General features: G+C 43.0%; 1 protein-coding gene and 2 long non-coding RNA genes across 8 annotated transcripts in view; 2 read left to right on the plus strand and 1 right to left on the minus strand.

Annotated features, from left to right (window-relative positions):
• Positions 1-5,203, minus strand: part of WWP1 (WW domain containing E3 ubiquitin protein ligase 1) — a 104,299-nt gene extending 99,096 nt beyond the window's left edge. For 3 of the 6 annotated variants that reach the window (XM_066378786.1, XM_066378787.1, XM_066378781.1), the window contains exon 1: positions 4,864-5,009. The gene's annotated coding sequence lies outside the window, so the exon portion shown is untranslated. Of the gene's footprint in view, positions 1-4,483; positions 4,687-4,863; positions 5,010-5,096 lie in introns of those variants that run through there. The other 3 variants (XM_066378783.1, XM_066378782.1, XM_066378785.1) reach the window with 3 other exon arrangements.
• LOC136401100 (uncharacterized) overlaps positions 1-20,911 on the plus strand; it is a 119,050-nt gene that overhangs the window by 12,486 nt on the left and 85,653 nt on the right. The window lies entirely within an intron of this gene.
• On the plus strand, positions 1,346-4,491 carry LOC136401101 (uncharacterized). The gene is made up of 3 exons (XR_010750468.1): positions 1,346-1,485; positions 2,256-2,474; positions 4,362-4,491. It is a non-coding gene; the product is annotated as an uncharacterized lncRNA (long non-coding RNA).

Consider the following 20,911-nt stretch of genomic DNA (forward strand, 5'->3'; position numbering starts at 1 on the left):
CTACATGTACAAAAGAAAGATGGAGATGGAGAAAGAGAAAGACAGAGACCAACCAGATAAAAGTGGCCATTTGAGTAACCATGAGCAAGCCAGCAGAGCTGCTCACATGAACTGAGCCCAACCCAGCCCAACCCAGCCCAGCCGCCTGGGACAGCAAAACGTGAGAGAAGGAAAAAAAGAGGGCTGTGTTATGTCACTTAGTTTTAGGGTTGTTTGTTATACAGCAGTAAATAACCAAAACAAGCCCACTTGATTCCTTGTGTTTTTGCATAATTTGCTCAAAACCCAGAAAAAAGGAGTGCAGTTACAGGCATACCAAGCTTTATCACACTTCACAGGTATTGTGTTTTTTACAAATTGAAGACTCTCCACCAGCAAAAAGATGACTTGCTTTGCTATAGTGTCTGGAACCAAACCCACAGCATCTATGACATGTGTCTTTAATTATGATTCCAAATAGTCACACAATCCCAGAAGGTAAGTCTATGCCCTTATACCCTTCTTTACAGTGACTCTACTAAACAACTTCCAGGAGGACAGGCTTCCTGTGTCACCTTAGCACTTGACCCTAGCACCTCGCGTGTCTGCATAAAGCAGGCACCCCAGTATGTACTGGGAACAAGTAATAGGTTTTAGGAATGTTGAGACTAATGCTGGTTTTCCTTATAAATTAGGAACTATCTGACATGGTTTTACAAAATTTCCCCAAAAGTTGTTGAAACACAAACTTGAAGTGTCTACTAACAGCTTTTTAATGGTAAATCCTTTTTTTAATGAAAAAGCTTTTTATGTAATAGTAAAAATCATGAAATATCATAATACAGACTTTTGGAAATCAGATCCTGATTTATTTTCTCCAAAAATACAAATATTTATAGACCAGACTTTTATAAAAGCACAAGCTTTATCTGCAAAAGCAATTGAATTAAAATCCACAAGTTTTCAAAAGGAAACTACCATATTTCCCCATGTATAAGACGCACCTTAATTTTGGGGCCCAAAATTTTTTTTAAAAATGCATTACATAAAGTTACTGAACTCAAGTTTTATGCATCATAAAATTGATACAATCCTCATCACTGTCAAAACTCCCACCCATTAGCTTGTCCTCATCTGTGTCTGATGACAAATCACTGTCTTCATATATTGCCTCGTCCTCAGTTCCATCTATGGCATTAGAAATGCCACCCTTCTACAACCACTGTATAAGACACACCCAGTTTTTAGACCTAAATTTTTCAAACAAAATGTGCATCTTATACATGGGGATATATGGTAATACCTATATCTCACCAATGTATTTTTTCAAACGAGAAATCAACTTTTGCTTTTTCCTTGACAGGAATATAACTATTTTGCAATAAATTCTTATAAATTTCAAAATTACCTTCAAAAGCCACTGCAATGAGGTTACCATTTTAACACAAAGGAGGAAACAGACAAGTTCAACTCTAACAGTACTTAACTGTAACAGACTTCAAACAGGTAACTTCAGACTCCTAACCCATAGCTTTAGGTTATATTTACAGTCGAAGAGTCAGTGGAAAAGGAAAGAATACTGACCCAGGAACAAAAATATAGGTTATAGCTCCAGTTCTATTTTAGCCACTGACTAGCCACATACCCTGGAAATTTAACTTATTTGAGCTTCAGTGTCCTCATCTAAAAAGCAATGACTATCTCCTGACACACATTGCTCAGCTGCCATGAGAACCAAACAATAAGGTATATACCACATTATGAAAAAATGTAAAATGTTATACTAATATCACTCTTCTTCATGCCAGCAGAGTAGAAAATCATCCATGGAGTGCTTTTCTCAGATACTTTTCCTCTCCTAAGTGTTAGCAACTAGTTAGTTCAAAATATTTATCACCTAGATAGGCCAATTTACTGGGTTTTCAACTGCTTGTTATAACAACATATTTTTACAGAAAGAGTAACAAAGACCCCAGTCTTTCTAATAATTATGGAATCAAAGTTTCTACAGCTATAAAAGTTACTAGGTAATAACGTTCTCTGGTTCCCTACCAGGAAGATAATCCTATAGGTGCAGAAAAGTCAACTGTTTACTAATCAAATTATACTATAACCATACTAGAGAGAGTTAGCTACTTAATCTAATGAGAACATTCACTGACTAGATCCCAGCACTTCATTTATGAATGGAGAATAGGAGTATTCTTATGGAGGGCATACATAGAGAAAATAAAGTTCCTAAAGTTTCTTATTTCACTTACTTCCCTCCCCACCAGCCTGAGGTACATGGGAAATAAATGAGTGGCCTGATACCACTGCTTACTCTCCGTACACCCAAATCATCCCTCAGCCTCACCAGAGCTCTGACGCATGGAGACCAGAAGGGTCCACACTGACAAATCCAATGAAAACCTAAGAGCCAAGACTCACGAATTATTAATAATTAAAAGGATCTTCCAGGATCATCTCGTCCTCACTGAAGAGGTCACATAAAGGTAGTAACTATATCTAATGATGGTAAATCAGTTGCATACACATCCTCATAAAAAAGGAAAATCAACTCCCGATTCCACTTTACCCACTTGCTAATTGAAATGCTTAGGACAAATCATGCCACCTTTGGGCTAGTTTGTTCTGTACTATAGTAGCAAATAACATAAGTTAGTCAAAGAAGTCATTGTAAAACACAACACAAGTATAAGGAGTTAGTGTTCCTAGGTGTATATACAATGTGTCTCTATAGTAGGGGTTCTTAGCAGTAAAGGGAAGAATTTGAAGGTTCTTTTGTATTAAAAGCTCCCAGTAATTGTGTGAGCTGCTTCTAGGCCAGCCCACTGGACCACTGGCTCCATGGATAAGTTTCCGGTGAGTCCACAGACACTCTAAAATTATAACCAGAAAACACAGGTGCACAGAGACATTTCCCAGCCCAAATTTCCTTAATTTCAATAAGGATTACTAATCCCCAAAAGATCGAGAATTCCTGCTGCAAAATAACACATATGCCGAAGACGAAGCTTCCACAGATGTACTCAAAATGATACCACTATTCTCCTAAATAATCTGATCAGAACCCTACTTATTTTTACTCTCTTAATTTTCTCTCAGCAATTGTCTAATCTACTTCCTTCTTTCCATTCCTATAATTATAGCCACAGCTCAGCCCCTCACTACCTATGACCACAGCAATCACAGGTTTTTCTGCTTCCAAGTTCTACTTCAATCCATACTGCTTGGCTGCCAGATTAAGCCTCTGAAAACAGCTCTAATCAGTTACATTCCCAACTCAAAGTCATCTGTAAAACCCCCTCTGTCTACCAAATCCAATCATAAACTTTTCCAATTTTACTTCAAGCTTTATCACCTTCACTATTGGCACAAATAATTTATGTTCCAAAAATAATTGGGTCTCCCCAAATGTATGAACTCTGTGCTCTTAGGCCCTTCTCTCTGCTTGGAATATCTTTCCCAGCCTGTCAAGATTCTTAATCATCCTCAAAACAAAGATTTCAGAAGCCAGAAAAAAACCACTTTCCCAAAGGAGATGTGAGCTCTGCCCCCTCTAAATTTAAATGCTGCAGGTACCTTATGTATTAAAAAACAAATGAGGCACATGTGTACAGTCCTACCAGCTTAACTAGTCCATGAAAACAAAAACCGTCATCATCCTCATCTTTACATCCCCCAATACCCCATACGGTCATGCAGTAGATGCTTAATAACTGTGCAAAGTCATAAAAGAAATTATAGACTTTGTGGGGTGAACTTGCTTTTTGAAAGCAGAGACTATCTGTGACATCCTCTATCACGCCAGGCTTCTAAAATACAGTCCTTACTTTCTGCTTTCAAAACTCAGGAAGAACTGTTTGAAATGTCAATAGGCCAACACTGAAAGAACTATTCTACATACTCCGCACTTCAAGAATAGCACCCAACACTTAGCCACTGAGTTTTCAATTTGGATATTAACTATTTGTGAAAAATGATCTTTTCCAGTAGTAGCTAATTTACTGGTTCACGGCTAAAAACAAGTCACATATATAAAAGAACGCCTTTCTTTTTTTTAAAGGTGCCTTTTGCTTGCATAATACACAAAAACTCAGTGTGGCAGATAGGTGGATTTCTACATAAGAATGAACTCTCTCATACAACTGCTCACCAGGTGTTTCAGGTAAAAGCACCAAAGAGGAGAGAAACTTTAGACATCATTCTCTTCCACCACTATTACCAAGAGTATGTCAAAGCACAAATTCAAATCTTTTTTGCACATTAAGCTGCACAAAAAGATACAAAACTTATCCAACAGAAAAAGAAAGCCATGTCAAGCCCCTAAAAGAGTAAAATGTAAACATAACAGACTGTGGTCTTGTCTGGTCACAAAGGTGTCCTGTCATCAGGAGCCAAAGCAGGTCCACCCCCAGCCGACAGGGTCAAGGAAGGAGCGGGCACAGACTGATCCCTCAAAGGCGGTGAAGCGATGGGGCTAACCACAAAACTGACGTACTGTAAAGGACGGCAGAAGGTCCGAGCCAGAGACGAGGACGAGCAAAAACTGCAAGGTCACTGGGACCTGGCGGGTTACCGGGTGGAGGTAGGGTGCGCTGGGGCTGCAGTCGGTGGCTTGGGGAGACAGCGGCAGCGCCCGGGGTCCGGGACGCGCCGCGGAGCGTCGGGCGCGGGCAGGAAGTGTACCGTGCCTCCGGGCGGCTGGGGGACAAGGTGAGCAGCTGGACTGCCGCGCTGCGCAGTCACCGGCACTCTCCGCTTGGCCTGTGCCAGGGCCACCCGGCGAACCTGCGACCCCACCCCGCCGAGTCCGCCCGGGCAGGGCGCGCGGCCTCGGGGTCCCGCCCGCGCCCCCCGCTCGCGCCCCTCCGTCCTCACCGGCTCCCGGCCTCGCAGCGGCGCGTGCCCGCGGCAGCAGCTCAGCCCGCAGCGCCCAAGACCGCCATCTCGCCGCAGGCGCGGCCCCGCATCCAGGCCGCCCGCAGCCGCTCGGAAGCGCTGCCGCCACCCGGCCCTCGGCCCTCCCCCCACCCGCCCGCCTCGCCCGCCCCCGCCGGCCCACACCTCCCTCCCTGGGAGCGCGCCACCCCGCCCGCCGATCCCGACCGAACCCGCTTCCCCGAGCATGCGCAGCCAGGGCGCCGGCGACGCCGCTGGGAAAGTCCGCTGCTCCGGGTCTTCGAGGTGCTCGAGAACATGGACGGCCAGCCAGTGGCAGAGGGGGGCGTGGCCCGGGGCAGTGGAGAGGCGGGCCCCAGGTCGTGATGGGCGGGGCCCTGGCTTTGGGGCGGGGCCAGAACCACGAAAGGGTGGAGATTGGTCAGCCTCAGCGGGCAGAATGTGCGCACCGCTGATCCGACTTTCTGGCTGAGGTTGGACAGTGTGTCACGTCCAGGAAGGACCTTGGGCACCTGTGTTCCTCTGCAACGCATCAAAGCAAAGGTAGGCTCTACATCAGGGGTCGGGAACCTATGGCTCGCGAGCCAGATGTGGCTCTTTCCATGGCTGCATCTGGCTCGCAGACAAAATCTTTAATAAAAAAAATGTTAAAAATATAAAACATTCTCATGTATTACAATCCATTCATTTCCTACCGCTCATGTTCATGGTTGCAGGTGGCTGGAGCCAATCACAGCTGTCCTCCGGGACACCACCAAATTTTTATTGTAAAATGCATAACGTACACAGGTCGTTGTATGGCTCTCACGGAATTACATTTTAAAATATGTGGCGTTTATGGTTCTCTCAGCCAAAAAGGTTCCCGACCCCTGCTCTAAATAAAAACCGCTTGACCTGACTGGACGCTTCAGAACACCTCACAAGAATAAATAAGTGCATGAGCCCAAACTTTGTTTCCCACCCCCATGAGTAAGATGACAGAAACAGGTACACTGTCAGTCCAATGAGGCAGGGCCTGCCATCCCCATTTATACGAAACACAGGTGCTGTTCTTTCCATGTTGCTTATAAAAGAAAAGCCAACCTGCAGATGAAGTCCCTGGTGATCACATTACTCACCAGATGACCTTATCAACAAAAGGTAGCTGCCACCCAGGCAATGCCAACAGGAGTTCCCAATCTGGGGTACAGTACAAGGAGAGACTTTATTCAGGTGAACCGTTTACCAACTTGTGAAACATAGCCTCTGGAGGAAACCAAAGGCTTGCTGTGGGAAGAACAAGAGGAGGGCCCTTATATAGAGGAAATTTCTGCCCTGGTCCCTGATTAGCCCATTTTTATGCAAATGAGGAATCCAAATTTGCACAGCTTGATTGGTCCAAATTGCACTCTCCTGATTGATCAGAACCATGTGTTCTGATTGATAGATGTGGAGCTGCTCTTGATTGGTTTGTAAAGATGCAAATAAGGATGTAGCTATGCAGCTCCCATTGGACAGGGCAGGTCTCAGCCCACTGGCTGAAATACAATACCAGGAGCTTCTTTACAAGAAGGGACAAAGCAGGAGCCCAGTGCTGGAGGAGTTAACCCAGTCTGCAACTTTTCCCTGATGCTTAAACATGCAGGAGACGCCTCTGTTAGCAATGGCTGCTAGACTCAGGTTGTTTGAACCCAATTAACTAGAGCCCTTCTTGAGGTCCACACTGTCTTCAGAGACATAATAAAGGCCATCAAGCATGGCTATCTACAATTTTGGCCCAACTGCCTCACTCAGACCCAACAAATTGCCTACATCCTCACTCAAGCTGACTAGCATTTCTTCTGTCTTGAGCCTGGGTGGCCCTGCTCCTCCCCAAAGTGACACTCTTCACTGTCTGCTCTCTCCTTTGGCCCCCTCCTTGGCATATCTGTAACCCTATTTTTTATTGGCTACAACTCCTCAGAAGGGTGGCTGTTTAAGTCTTTTCTGTTTTAAAATTTCCCTTGACATTAAAACTTCTTTCTAGTTCTCTCTCTTCTCCCATCATAACTAAGCTTGTGAGAGAATCATGTACCAAGAACAGCAATGACACTCTGTGAGTAGTTCTAGGATTCAGTAAACCTCTCTTGATTGAATGAATGCATATTCCCTGCCTCTCCTTTGAATCCTCTGATGCCCCCGGATGCTGGGCACATTGTATCCACAATAATTATTCTAAAATACACATCTGAGTATGTTACTCCACTGCTTAAAATCTTTCATTGGCCTTTCAGAGCTTTCAAGACAAAGATGAACATGATGTTCAAGGCCTCTGTGCTCAAATGTCCAGTCACCTCATTGTGAAAATGCTTCAGGCTTCCTCACTGTGCTCACTGATCTCTGCTTAACCAAGCACTGTTTCCTCTAACTTTTCCCTCATCTTTTCCTCACCTGTCCAGTCTCTTTAAAAATAAGTCCAAGAACATGCTTACAGCTGCCCCCTCAGATATTACATGCACATGCCCAGCAGAGATCTGCAATACATCCCCTGGATGCTTACCTGCTTCCTTCCATTCCCTGCTCTACTCACCCTCACTCTCAGCTCTACCAAGTCCTCAGTTTTCCCCTCTGTTCTGCTGCATTCAGAAGCTCCTAGTACTCACCTAGGCCCCTAAGGTGATAGCCAAAATTGAACCAGCCTTTTATTCTTACATATTTCCTGGTTTCAAATGAACACTTATAAATAAATGTCTTTTTTCATAAATCGTTGTCCATGTCCTTACTATCATAATTTAAATTCTTAAAAACTAATCAAAGGTGTGAACAATTTTAGCTCTTATGAAACATATTGGCAAGTTGCCTTCCACAAAGAATCTAGACTTAGATGTCACATTGCTGGGGATCAAAACACAGCTCTGCCACATGGGGCTACATTCAGACACTTGTGGGACCTCAATGCTTTTACCTTTGTGGGCCTCTTCTCCATAAAATAACATTAAAAGTTATATTTATAACTACATTGATATGAAGATGACCATATTGCTATTATACATTAAAATGTTTGTCAGCCTAAACATTAACTTGTCTTCCTTCTTATTTTAAAAGAAATTAAAACATTTTTATGGTCCCTAACTGTACAGTAGCAACAATTTGAAACAACTTCTGGTGAAAGTGAAAGAACATGCCAAAGCTGGACTACGTTTGAACATCGAGAAGACAGAAATCATGACCACAGAAGAAATACACAACTCTTACATAAACATTGAAAACATCAAAATTGTTAAGATTCTGCTGACCTTGGCTCAGTCATCGGTTTGAACGGAGACTGCAGACAAGAAACCAAGGGAAGGCTGAAACTTGGAAGGGCAACAAGGGAAGAATTAGGAAAGGTTACCAAGAGTGCAGACATGTCTGTCATTAGAAAAGGCTAAGATTACCCACACCCTCATGTTTCCAGTTACTATGTACAGATGCAAAAGTTGAACAGTGACTACACTTGATAGGAAGAAAATTCATTCATCTTCATATGGTCTTGGAGGAGCATTCCATGGATACCCTGGGCCGCCAGGAATATGAACAGGTGGGTCCAAGAGCAAATCAAGCCTGAAACATCATGGGAGGAAAAAATGAAAAAACTAAAGTTGTCCTACTTCAGGCACATCTTGAAAAGACAGGGTTCTCTGGAAAGACAGCAATGCTGGGAAAAAGAGAAGGCAGAAGAAAAAGAGGAAGACCAAATATGAAATGGATTGATTCCATAAAAGAAGACATAGGTTGAGTCAACAGGAGCTGAGCAGGACCACTGAGGACAGGACGCTGTGAACATCACTTATTCATAGTTTCACCATGAGTCACAGATATCTCAAAACACATAACACCCAAAGCTATGATGAGCCTTGTGCCTCCTGTGACAATTGGATAAGTCAGCCCTGCTGCCTCCTTAAAGCCATGAAATTTGGCCAAATTTCTAAAGCTGACTGTGCCTTAAGCATAAAACTAGTATAATGTGACCATATGATGTGGTAGTAAAAAGTCAATGAATTAATACAAATAAAATACATAGAATTACCTGGCACATAATAAATTAGTGTTGTTCTATTGTTATTCTCAAACTTCCATAGCACTCTATAAGAGTATGTGGTTGTCCACTGTGCTGAAGTTGTCAAACAAACTCAAAAAGATTCCTGGAGGCTTTGCTAGGAATAAATGATAGAGATTTATTCAAGGGTCTTGGAGTTTGAAACCTGGAAGCACAGGTAGGCAAACACCCAGAAGAATTCCAAAGAAGAAAGAAAAGTTAAAAGCTCTTACAGCAACAAATACTCTGTTGAGAATTCTCAGTCCTGCATCCTTAGCTCTAGCGTTGGTCCTGAATGATTGACAGTCAGGTGACAGGCCATCAGGGTGATGGAAGCCAGGTCTGATCAGTCCCCATGCTCTGGATAATGAATATTGGGTGGATGTAATTGTGGGTCTCTCTGGGGGTGACCAGGTGACCTGGAAACGTGAGCCCTTCAGGGGGAATTAGAGGACTACCTGGAGGTTCAGGTGTATATCTAAGCATTGACCACAGGACTAGAAAGTTAAAAAAAGTTTCCAAGCTAGCTCGACAAGAATTGTCTTTCTTCATACCTCAACTTTCATCATGTTTATAATTTTAGCAGCTTGGTAAAGTGACTTCATTTTGTGTGCTCCCTGTCTTTACTCTTAAAGTCATCATGGTCTATTTTCTTATGGACAAATATGAAATCCTATTGTGGGTTCATTGCTCATTTTCTTACTGTATTCACAAAAGACAATTTATATACAATGCAAATATCAATCCTGGATATAACTGTTGATATTCTCCATTTTTGTTTTCTTCTATAATTTTTTTTTTTTTTTTTTTGCATCACAAGTTATTTCTAGCAGAGATCATATCCTTTATCTGCCTTATTTTTTCTATTTGTTTGATAATTTCATTTCTGACCTGCTCTATTTCCAACCTGGGCTGGTTCACCCCTCCTTGGGCAACCTGGTGGTCCCCCGCTCCTGGGAGGTCACCCTATTGATGCCAAACTTAGTGTGGACACCCAATCGGCATAGCGCACTACAGCCCAGAACTTCTGGGCTCAAGCAATCCTCCTACCTCAGCCTCCCGAGTAGCTGGGATTAAAGGCATGCACCACCACACCTGGATCATTTTTTTTTTTTTTTACCAAATAGTTTAATCCTTTTGGCACAGCCTCCATTTTGTGGGCCCCAATATATGAATTAATTTTATCATTACTAAACATTTACTAAAAGGATTAACAATGGTGTTAGGACCGGACATGATGTCACATAGAAGGAAGCCAGGAAGTGGGAATTACATTCCCTAGACCAAAGGGACATCCCCTCATCTCATTCCTTCCTTGTGAGGGTTTGCAGGTTGTCTGGGCTGACTTAGGTTTTAACTAAGCTAACCTCCATGAAATGGACAAGTGACTTAAATAAAATCACCACAAAGAAATAGAGATGAAATTAATAACGTAAGCACAATTAGACAAAAAAGAAAGTCTTAGCTGTGATACTTGTCTTAGTGAGCAAACTTTTTGGCAGTCACATTGTTTAAAAAAAGACCTAATCAAATCTAATAAAAAGTCCCCTCCCCCCACTCAGGTTCAAAGCTATGATGAAACTATTGAAATGTGAATTTTTCTGTTATCGTTAGCGGAGAACCTCAGCTACATGTATTGCACATAGAGGAGTAATCACAACTAAGAAGACATTAAAAACTATGCACTCAAAACATAAGGATAATATTTTACAGTTTTTTTCAGAAGTTTTAGAAGTCAAGAGTTACTCAATCTGGCATTGAATGAAACTTGGCTAAACTTTTTTTTTATGTGTGTGTAACAGAGATAGAGAGAGGGACAGATAGGGACAGACAGACAGGAATGGAGAGAGATGAGAAGCATTAAGTCTTTGTTGGTGGTACCTTAGTTGTTCATTGATTGCTTTCTCATATGTGCCTTGACCCGGGGGGCTTCAGCAAACCAAGTGACTCCTTGCTCAAGCCAGCAACCTTGGACTCAAGCCAGCGACATTTGGGCTCAAACCAGAGACCATGGGGTCATGTCTGATCCCACAGTGACCCCGCATTCAAGCTGGTGAGCCTGCACTCAAGCCGATGAGCCTGTACTCAAGCTGGCGACTTCAGAATTTTGAACCTGGGTCCTCTGCGTCCCAGTCCAACACTCTGTGCCACTGCTGGGTCAGGAGAAACTTTGCTAAACTTAATAACACATGTTTAGAAGCTTACTTACCGTATTTCCCCATTATAAGACTCACTTTTTGAGGGGGGTCTAAAAACTGGGTTCATCTTATACAGTAGTAGTGGCATTTCCAATGCCATAGATGGAACTGCGGATAAGGCAATATATGAAACAATGATTTGTCATCAGACACAGATGAGGACAAGCTAATGGATGGGAGTTTTGACAGTGATGAGGATTTATATGAATTTTATGATGAATAAAACTTGAGTTCAATAACTTTATGTAATACATTTTTTTTTCAAGTTTCAGGCCCCCAAATTAAAGTGTGTCTAATTTGGGGGAATGCGGTACAAATAAAGGGCCCGTTGAAGGAAAACTTTTTCTAAAGTGTGAATAGGACTGAATTAATAAATGAAGCCGTAAATAACAAACTCATTTGTATTCCTTTGTCACCAGTGAGGGGAGGTGCACAGAAAACATTGCTGAAGACTGAGAAACAGATATTAGAATGTGAGGTATATTAGAGTGTATGAATGGTTAGAGTTGGGTGGTCATATCAGCATTTCTACTGTCTCAAATTATCTTTGCTAGGTTGCATTTTGAAAGATAAATTCTTAGCAGTAAGAAAGTCCTTACTGGATTAAAAAATGTTTTGTGAAAAATACATGCTATGATGGAGCTACTGCTTATAGTAGCAAACTTTAAAACTTTTCAAATAGGAGAATTTTCTCCCCTATCTAGACATCTTTCAAGTGAAGCATTCTGAATCCTTTTTGTTCATCTTTTTTTATTTATTTATTTTTTTATTTTATTTTTTTTCATTTTTCTGAAGCTGGAAATGGGGAGAGACAGTCAGACAGACTCCCGCATGCGCCCGACCGGGATCCACCCGGCACGCCCACCATGGGGCGACGCTCTGCCCACCAGGGGGCGATGCTCTGCCCATCCTGGGCGTCGCCATATTGCGACCAGAGCCACTCTAGCGCCTGGGGCAGAGGCCACAGAGCCATCCCCAGCGCCCGGGCCATCTTTGCTCCAATGGAGCCTTGGCTGCGGGAGGGGAAGAGAGAGACAGAGAGGAAAGTGCGGCGGAGGGGTGGAGAAGCAAATGGGCGCTTCTCCTGTGTGCCCTGGCCGGGAATCGAACCCAGGTCCTCCGCACGCTAGGCCGACGCTCTACCGCTGAGCCAACCGGCCAGGGCCCATCTTCTTTTTTTTTTTTTTTTAAATTAATCCAATGACTACATCAAAGTGAACTGAATTTCAACAAAACGTTTGACATAATTGTTTTCTGGGAATTAAAAATAAGTGATATATTTTAATAACTAAAGACAATGATCTACGTTTTTCACTTGTATTGACATATTTTGACATGTATTTCTTTTTATCTATGATACCTATTAAAATTAAGTATTAAATAAATTCAACTTAGAATTTAAATACCCAACATATTATATACTGGCCCTGGCTGGTTTTCTCAGTGGGTAGTGTCAGCCCAGCATGTGGATATCCCAGGTTTGATCCCCAGTTAGGGCTCACAGAAGAAGTGACCATCTCCTTCTCTTCCTTTACCTCTCCTCCTTCTTTCCCTTTTCCCCTCTCACAGACAGTGGCTCAGTTGGTTCAAGCATCAGCCCTGGGGTTGCCAGGTGGATCCCAGTCAGGACGAATGCAGGAGTCTCTGTTTCTCTATCTCCCCTCCTGTTACTTTAAAATAAATTATATATATATAGAGAGAGAGAGAGGGAATATACTATAATATCAAGGTTAAAATAAGATGATCTCACAAAAAGCAAAAGAATTTATATTATTAATAAATATAATAGAACATCATTTTATTTTATCATTATCTAAATTTTCCTTTGCTAATTTTTTTCTTATGGCTAAGAGCGTGCATACAATGTTAGTACAATAATAGGTGTATGTAATTTATAAATAAATGTGTATAAATTTATATACAAATTGATTCTCCCTTGTTCAGTGAAAGTGTGGGTTCAGATATTTTCTACTGATCAAGATATGTGACCAAAAATGTTTGGAAATCATTGGATTGGTAAAAGGGATGGAGAGGGCTTTCTAGAGATAGTTAATCTGATAGAATAACATGATATAATTGGAGGAAGAAAACAGACGCAATATTAAAAAAAATAATACTATAAAACTGAAATAAACTGGGAATAACTTAGTATAGAGACTGACAGTTCCACACATTTCAAAACCCTCTCTCATCATTATATATTCATGTCAAGTCAACAGTGGTTGGGCACCTGCGGAGCTCTGCTTGTCCCTGGCAGAAAAGATGAATGAGATGTGGTTTCCTGTCCAGAGCCCCCCACTGGGGAAAACAGAGCATGTGTGACCACGTGCATACACAGATCATTTCTGTAAAATATAATAAGCATGGTACAAGAGGGTTCTGTGAATAATGTGAGATGGTGTCCAGTGACATCTGATGGGATAGGGTTAGGGAAAGCTTCCTGGTGGAGATGGTGTCTGAAATAAGCTTTCTTGAGACCATACTAGACAACAGTATAATTGATTTATAATGAGGAATTAGAATAAACTGGAAAGTACTCATTACAGTTGTTTCATTTTGTTCAATGAGGCAGAAAAAATCTGTAAGATAATTTGTAAAGATTTCTATCTTCATAACCTTCATAAAACGCCTTAAAAGTGTTGGTTGCTGAAGGTGTAAGCTTCAATTATCTGGAACATTCCTCAGACTACACTTGTGTCCAATCAATACACTGTCTTTTACTCTCCCCCATTCAGTCAACACTTCTTGAACACCAGCTCTGGTTCAGGCATTGAACTGAGTGCCAGGAATATAGTTAGAAAAGACTCTCTTTCTGATCTCGAGGGACTTTAAGTGTAGAGCAACAGAGAAGCTAGTGTGAGAACTGCTGAGATACACTGGGTGGCCGCTGCAGTGTTGAAGGCAGGAAAAGGGGCCACGTCAGAGAAGCGATCGAGAAGCTAATCTAGGTCTTGAAGAATAAAGATCACTCAATGAAGAAGGTGGTGGAAAGAAAGCATTCTAGGGAGAAGGAACAGCATGTGTACAAAGAAGCCTGCCACCGTTTTCTAACTTCTCATAACCTTATTCATATCCTTGATCATTACTCCATGCATTCTTGCTTACCTAGGCTAGTTCTGTTAGATCATGATGTACAAAATGTCTACTTGAAGCATGTCTACAATCTGATTTGCCTTTGGGAAGTGGACAAATTTAGAGCTACACTCTATACCCACTATGGCCGAGTCAAGCATGCATACAAGTCAGAGGCTTCTGTTCTTCGTGGCCATTGGTCTAGAAAATATGATATCACTGGTAGTTGTGGGTAGTGACTGGACTTCCAGCTTCCCTGGACCTGCATGCCAATCATCGCCTCCTTCACACTGTCTTCCATCTAAGAAAATCTCTCCCCTGACCACACCCAGTTGTTCACCACCACTGACTGAAGAGAACAACCCAAAGCCCAGCTGGGCCAATCAGATTCTAATTCTGAGAGAATCTGAGGTTAAAATACTAGGCTTTTGGCCTGACCAGGCAGTGGCGCAGAGGATAGAGCATCGGACTGGGATGCGGAGGACCCAGGCTGAAAACCCCGAGGTCACTGGCTTGAGCACAGGCTCATCTGGTTTGAGCACAGCTCACCAGCTTGGACCCAAGGTCGCTGGCTTGAGCAAGGGGTGACTCACTCTTCTGTACCCCACCCATCAAGGTACACACGAGAACATATTAGAAAGAAATCAATGAACAACTAAGGTGCCGCAACAAAGAATTGATGCGTTTCATCTCTCTCCCTTCCTGTATGTCTGTCCATCTCTATCTGTCTCTCGTTTGGTCTCTGTCACACACACACAAAAAAAAGATGTTAGGCTTTGAACCCTTGGTGGTAAAGGCCCCGAAGAAGATATGTACACCCCAGGCCTGCTAGATGGCAGAGGGGAACTTCGATACCCAAAACAGCAGTTGTCTGAGAGGCATACCTACGGGCACAGACGGAAGAAATGTAGGGATCACCTGCCCAAGACATAATGAGTCAGGGTCCTGGTCTCCATCAGAGTGGGAGGTACCCCAAAATAGCTTCTCTCTCCAAAGTCACTTGCCTGTGGATTCTCCAATAGACCAGGTGTAAAGGGGGTTTTTGAAAGATACAGGCATATCTCACAGAATCCAATGGCAGGCCATACCAGCAGGCTTCACAGATGCTGGAACCTCTTCAGACAAGCTACTTCTCCCTCTTCATTCTGTTTGGAGAGCAGCATTTCTCCTCTTGGAACCCCTCTGTTCCCCCTCCATCTTGGTCTTCTTTATACAAACATCCTTCTTTTACACGAGCCTCCTCCAGGTTCTGGAGCCATGATAGTTCAAGCTTGACCTGATATCACGGCTGAGTCACCACCCCCGCTCACAAAGTCAGCCCTTCTGTCCCTTAGTCTGAGTTCATGCGCCCGTAGGTACTGATGGGCAGAGTTCTCTGCCAACTAGCAGGCTGGAAGTTTAGGTGATCTCATCTGGGACCCACCAAGAGTTCAAAGTATAACATCTTAACCTCAGTTGGCTAAATATTCTGGATGGAACCGTTGCTGGAGAACTTGTAAGAATAGGCAAGTACCAGTACAGGGAAAGCAGAGGCTGGGTTCCACCAGGGCATTGTCACTGTGGGGCGTCGGCAGCCTGTTGCAGCCATATTACAACCAGATGGAGGTAGGCGAGACAGGACCAGGCAAGCTTGCCTTGCTGCAGAAGCGAGTAGCAGAGGCAAAATGAAATACAATGTCATACCTCATAAACTTTCCTGAGTGTCAACATCTATCACAGACCTCCCACCCCATCCACACCCAAATTCTGTCCTCAGCTCTGATGTTGCCAATGTTCCAAGACGATCAATGTGACTGTGCCCTCCTAGTGAGAGGAATATGTAGCTACTTGTTTATGCTGAACAAACCCTCAGCCACAAATGTTTTCTCTTCTCCAGCCTGCTTCTGAGATGACTCCCCACCACCTGCCTCCTCCACCACTCCAGAGCCCGCAGGTAACAAAACTTCTCCCGGGGAAGTGCTGCTTGAGCATATTTTCAGGAAACAGCTGAAAGTTGAAATTTCTCCATCTTTTTTGCTTTTTTTTTTAAAAAAAGCAGCCCCATGGCTCAGTGTGCAGGTAGAGCCTAAGTTTACTAATTAGCACACAACCTCCCACTGAGTCAGCCTCCCTGCCTACTTCCTCTTCCATTCTTAGAAACTGGTTTGAATGAGTACAGACTTGCTTGGCTCAGCACTTCTGGAAAGGTAGTGTGACAACATTTCTTAGCATGGGCACCACCATCATTGCAATACACGTTCCTCTGGATGGTGTAATCAGAGTGAAAATAGCATTCTGTTTTGTCGACACTGAGAGGACCTCGACTTTCTATGATGCCTTTGCATACAACATCCTTTGAGAGCAAGGAGCCAGAATGAATTTTATTGAGACATGTAATGAAATAACCCACTTTAAAATCCAGTAGTGATATTTGCATGAGTATTAAGTTAGTCAGCAGGAGGTTTTTCAAAACCTATTATATAAAATGATCTGAGAGAGTTTATATATATATATATTATATATCTGTATCATATATAATATCTGTATCTCATATATATATATATCACATATCATATATATATATGATACAGACAAATCTGTTCTGGTTTGAAGATCTGTTTGGTAAGATAGGCTGGATATTCATTTAGTAAAAAGCAAGCAAAGTATTAAAAAAAGAGTTTGTAGGAAGGAAAGAGGGTTTGTATCGGAAGTGCTCACTCAGGGATTTGGGGAGCAGACAGTATTTAGGGCAGCCTTTGGATGGACATTTAGTAACAGGAAAGCATAGCAGGGATTTTTAGGTGATTCTGGGAAAAAGAATGATATGGCTGATTTCTGTGTTATCAATGATTGGAACTTGGCAAGTTTGGAGTCTGAGTTGGGAGGGTTATTTTGCATTTAAGATCCTTTAAAAATTGTCACATCATAAACATTTTTAATCTTTTCTCTTTAGAGGTCTAATCCTTCCCAGGATGTTTCAGTGCCGTTTAACAAATTGCACCAGCATTCAGTAGCTCAGAACCACCATTTTATTCTGGGCAGGGGTGTCTTAGGTCAGAAACAGGAACAGGACTCAGCAGAACATGGGTCTGGAGCTTCAGATAAGGAGGCTTCAAAGCCAGGATTGACCTGAAGGCTGTGAGCAGAGATCAGCAGGACACATGCTCTTGCCCGTGTCTGGTGGCCAATGCTGCTTGTGGCTGGGCCTTCAGCTGGAACTGTTCGGTCAGGGCACTGTGAGTGCTTCTCCCTGTGGCCTAGGTTTCCTCACATCACAACAGCCCAGACTTGTCTCATGGTGGCTCAGGTTCCAGAGATGTGTGTCTTGGCCAACAAGACAGAAGGAGCTCTACTTTCCTTTTTCTGACCTAGAAGTCAACCTGCGTCCCTTCCACCCTTTTCTTCTGGTTATGAAGAATCCCAAAGCCTACAACAGGCTCTTCTCAAAGCACCACTGACACCACCCTCATCCTGGTAAACTTCGACCTTCGTTGTGATGAAATATTTACACACTTAGTTTTTAATTTACATGAGCTCTGTTATACATTCTCGGCAAGCTTTCTTTGTACCTTCCTATTTTTCTTGGGTTCTGTGATATTCTGTCCTGTTTTACTTCATGTCTCCTTTTAGCCTCCTCTTTTATGGAACCCCCTTTTTTCAGACTAACCCTGTGGTGTTGATGATCCTCAGGGCCTTGTTTCCATTCTTTTCCCCTATATTCAGTGATGGGATTCAGCTGGTTTGCTTTGGTTCGGCAGAACCAATACCCAATATTTTGTTGAGTTTGGCAAACTGTAAATGACACTTGTAATCAGGGTTCCTTACAGGTTACCTTACAGAAGTAAGGTGGGTGCCTGGGCAGCCACCCAATGCGGAAATCACAAATTTATATTCCTTACTCTTTTTTGTTTTTGTTTTGTTTTTTTGTTTTTTTCATTTTTCTGAAGCTGGAAACAGGGAGAGACAGTCAGACAGACTCCCGCATGCGCCCGACCGGGATCCACCCGGCACGCCCACCATGGGGCGACGCTCTGCCCACCAGGGGGCGATGCTCTGCCCATCCTGGGCATCGCCATGTTGCGACCAGAGCCACTCTAGCACCTGGGGCAGTGGCCAAGGAGCCATCCCCAGCGCCCGGGCCATCTTTGCTCCAATGGAGCCTTGGCTGCGGGAGGAGAAGAGAGAGACAGAGAGGAAAGCGCGGCGGAGGGGTGGAGAAGCAAATGGGCGCTTCTCCTGTGTGCCCTGGCCGGGAATCGAACCCGGGTCCTCCGCACGCTAGGCCGACGCTCTACCGCTGAGCCAACCGGCCAGGGCCTATTCCTTACTCTTTTTTAACATTCATCTGTGCAACAGTGTATTCTAAGCAACCTAATGTTCATTCTGTCCATAGGTGAAAAAAACTGCAAGTGAGGACACTAATCAAGAAACAATATAGAAATATCTTAAATAACGGTTTTATTGTGTTTTGTCAGGCATTAATAAATATTTTAAAACTTTCTTATAATCTAGTTTTGTGTACCTCTTTTATTCTTTTTTAAGTATTAAGCGCATGAAATTTATAATAAACTACCTTTCAGTATATCTTTTTTTATACTTAAAATGCTCATTAGGGTAGAGAACTGGTTGTTAAATTATTTGAATTCCACCACTGCCTATATGCCCTTTAAAGCTTTATTTCTCTCCTTCCTAGAACCCCTTTCCTGACAAGCTGGTTTAATGTGTTTGCTTCCATGATCATCATTAGCGATAGTCTAACTTTTTTTTTTTAATTTTTTTTTTATTCATTATAGAGAGGAGAGAGAAAGGGAGAGAAAGAGACAGAGAGGGAGAGAGAGAGGAGAGAGAGACAGAGAGAGAAGGTGAGGAGGAGCTGGAAGCATCAACTCCCATATGTGCCTTGACCAGGCAAGCCCAGGGTTTCGAACTGGCGACCTCAGCATTTCCAGGTCGACGCTTTATCCACTGTGCCACCACAGGTCAGGCGCGATAGTCTAACAATATGCCTGCCACTGAAGATGAGACGCTCAGGGTTTATCTACAGCAGGGGTCCCCAAACTACGGCCCGCGGGTCACATGCGTCCCCCTGAGGCCATTTTTCCGGCCCCCGCCTCACTTCTGGAAGGGCACCTCTTTCATTGGTGGTCAGTGAGAGGAGCATAGTTCCCATTGAAATACTGGTCAGTTTGTTGATTTAAATTTACTTGTTCTTTATTTTAAATATTGTATTTGTTCCCGTTTTGTTTTTTTTTTACTTTAAAATAAGATATGTGTAGTGTGCATAGGGATTTGTTCATAGTTTTTTTTTTATAGTCCGGCCCTCCAACGTTCTGAGGGACAGTGAGCTGGCCCCCTGTGTAAAAAGTTTGAGGACCCTGAGGACCCCTGATTTACCGTTTTCTAACCTCTCTGTTCACTTTCTCTCCTCTAACTATCCTTACAGCCAGAATAAGCTCTCTGTATGCAACTCTGACCATTCACTCTTCTCCTCCTCCTCTTTCACCCTTTCTCCATATTTTCTATCCAGACTGATGTATCTAGTTCTTTTTTAATATCTGTACTTGAATACCTCATAGGCAGATTCAGAGCTGAACCACCCACATCCCCATTAGCATCTTTCTTAGTGCTTCTTATTTCAATAAGTGGTTCAGAGCCTAGTGAAAAAAGTAGATGAAAATCAACATTTCTGCAACAGTTTTCGTGCTTTAATAACCTTAGGTATATGACAGTATATGCACCTACAGGAGATGTATTCAATACAGCTAAATGCAGTGGGATGTAGAATTCAATAAGCTGTGAGTAGTGATGACTTACGTCAATTCCGAACAGAACCATTCAGAGACATCCCCATGACTTTCCTTGAACCCCTTTCCCTCTACCACTGATTGACCTGTCCCAGAGAAGGGCTGCTGTTGAGCCTGTGTCCAGGAAGGGAGATGACCTGGTGCAGAGTCAAAGCAAAACAGCATGGAGCAGGTACCATGACCAAGAAATGAACCTTTGTTGTTGTTGTTTTCTTTTTGAAAGCCAGTGACAGCTTGTGGGAAGTGACTGTACTCATCTGCCAATTCTGTATGTGGTGATGTCACCTGAATAGCTGAAAACTGGCTGAGGTGGAAGTGTTTACTACGGAAATTGCCAGATTCTCACCAACCGGGGCTTTTATTCCTGGAGAGCTTGCTGTTAAAAATGCATCAGTACTCCAATGTTTACAGTCACTAATGTTTGACTTTAACATCAGATGGCTTAGCCTACACTATTCTGAAGCAATGTACAACCTGTGATAAAGATTAATGGGCCCAAACAGAACACCATTGTAGTATGTGCTCCACTGAGGCCAGAACAAGACTTCATGGGTATCAGGAACCCCAAAGGACCTGAGATCTTTTGTACCCTACTTGCATCTCAAGTTAGCCTGCCAGTTCCAAGCATGCTAGTAGAAGACATGAGACTCCTAGATCAGAGACCAAAACTTTTATTACAGCACAAAAATGCGGCACAGGCTTCATGTTCATGTCTACGCCTGCTGTCCCCAAAGTCACAAAGGGGGTAGAATGGCCCAGGTAAAGGCCGCATGTGCAGTGAATTTGGGTCACTGCTAGAAGCTTCAAGCTTAGGACAACTGAATCTTTCTTAATGCACTGCAAGCAGAATTCTGCATTTGCCCTGGAGAGTCATTATCTTTATTACATTTGACAGTAAACAAACCTGCCTTTTCCTGTAGAAAGATTATCATCTCTAT

The sequence above is a fragment of the Saccopteryx leptura genome, chromosome 3 (genome assembly GCF_036850995.1).
Source record: "Saccopteryx leptura isolate mSacLep1 chromosome 3, mSacLep1_pri_phased_curated, whole genome shotgun sequence".
In the NCBI taxonomy this organism is placed as follows: Eukaryota; Metazoa; Chordata; class Mammalia; order Chiroptera; family Emballonuridae; genus Saccopteryx; species Saccopteryx leptura.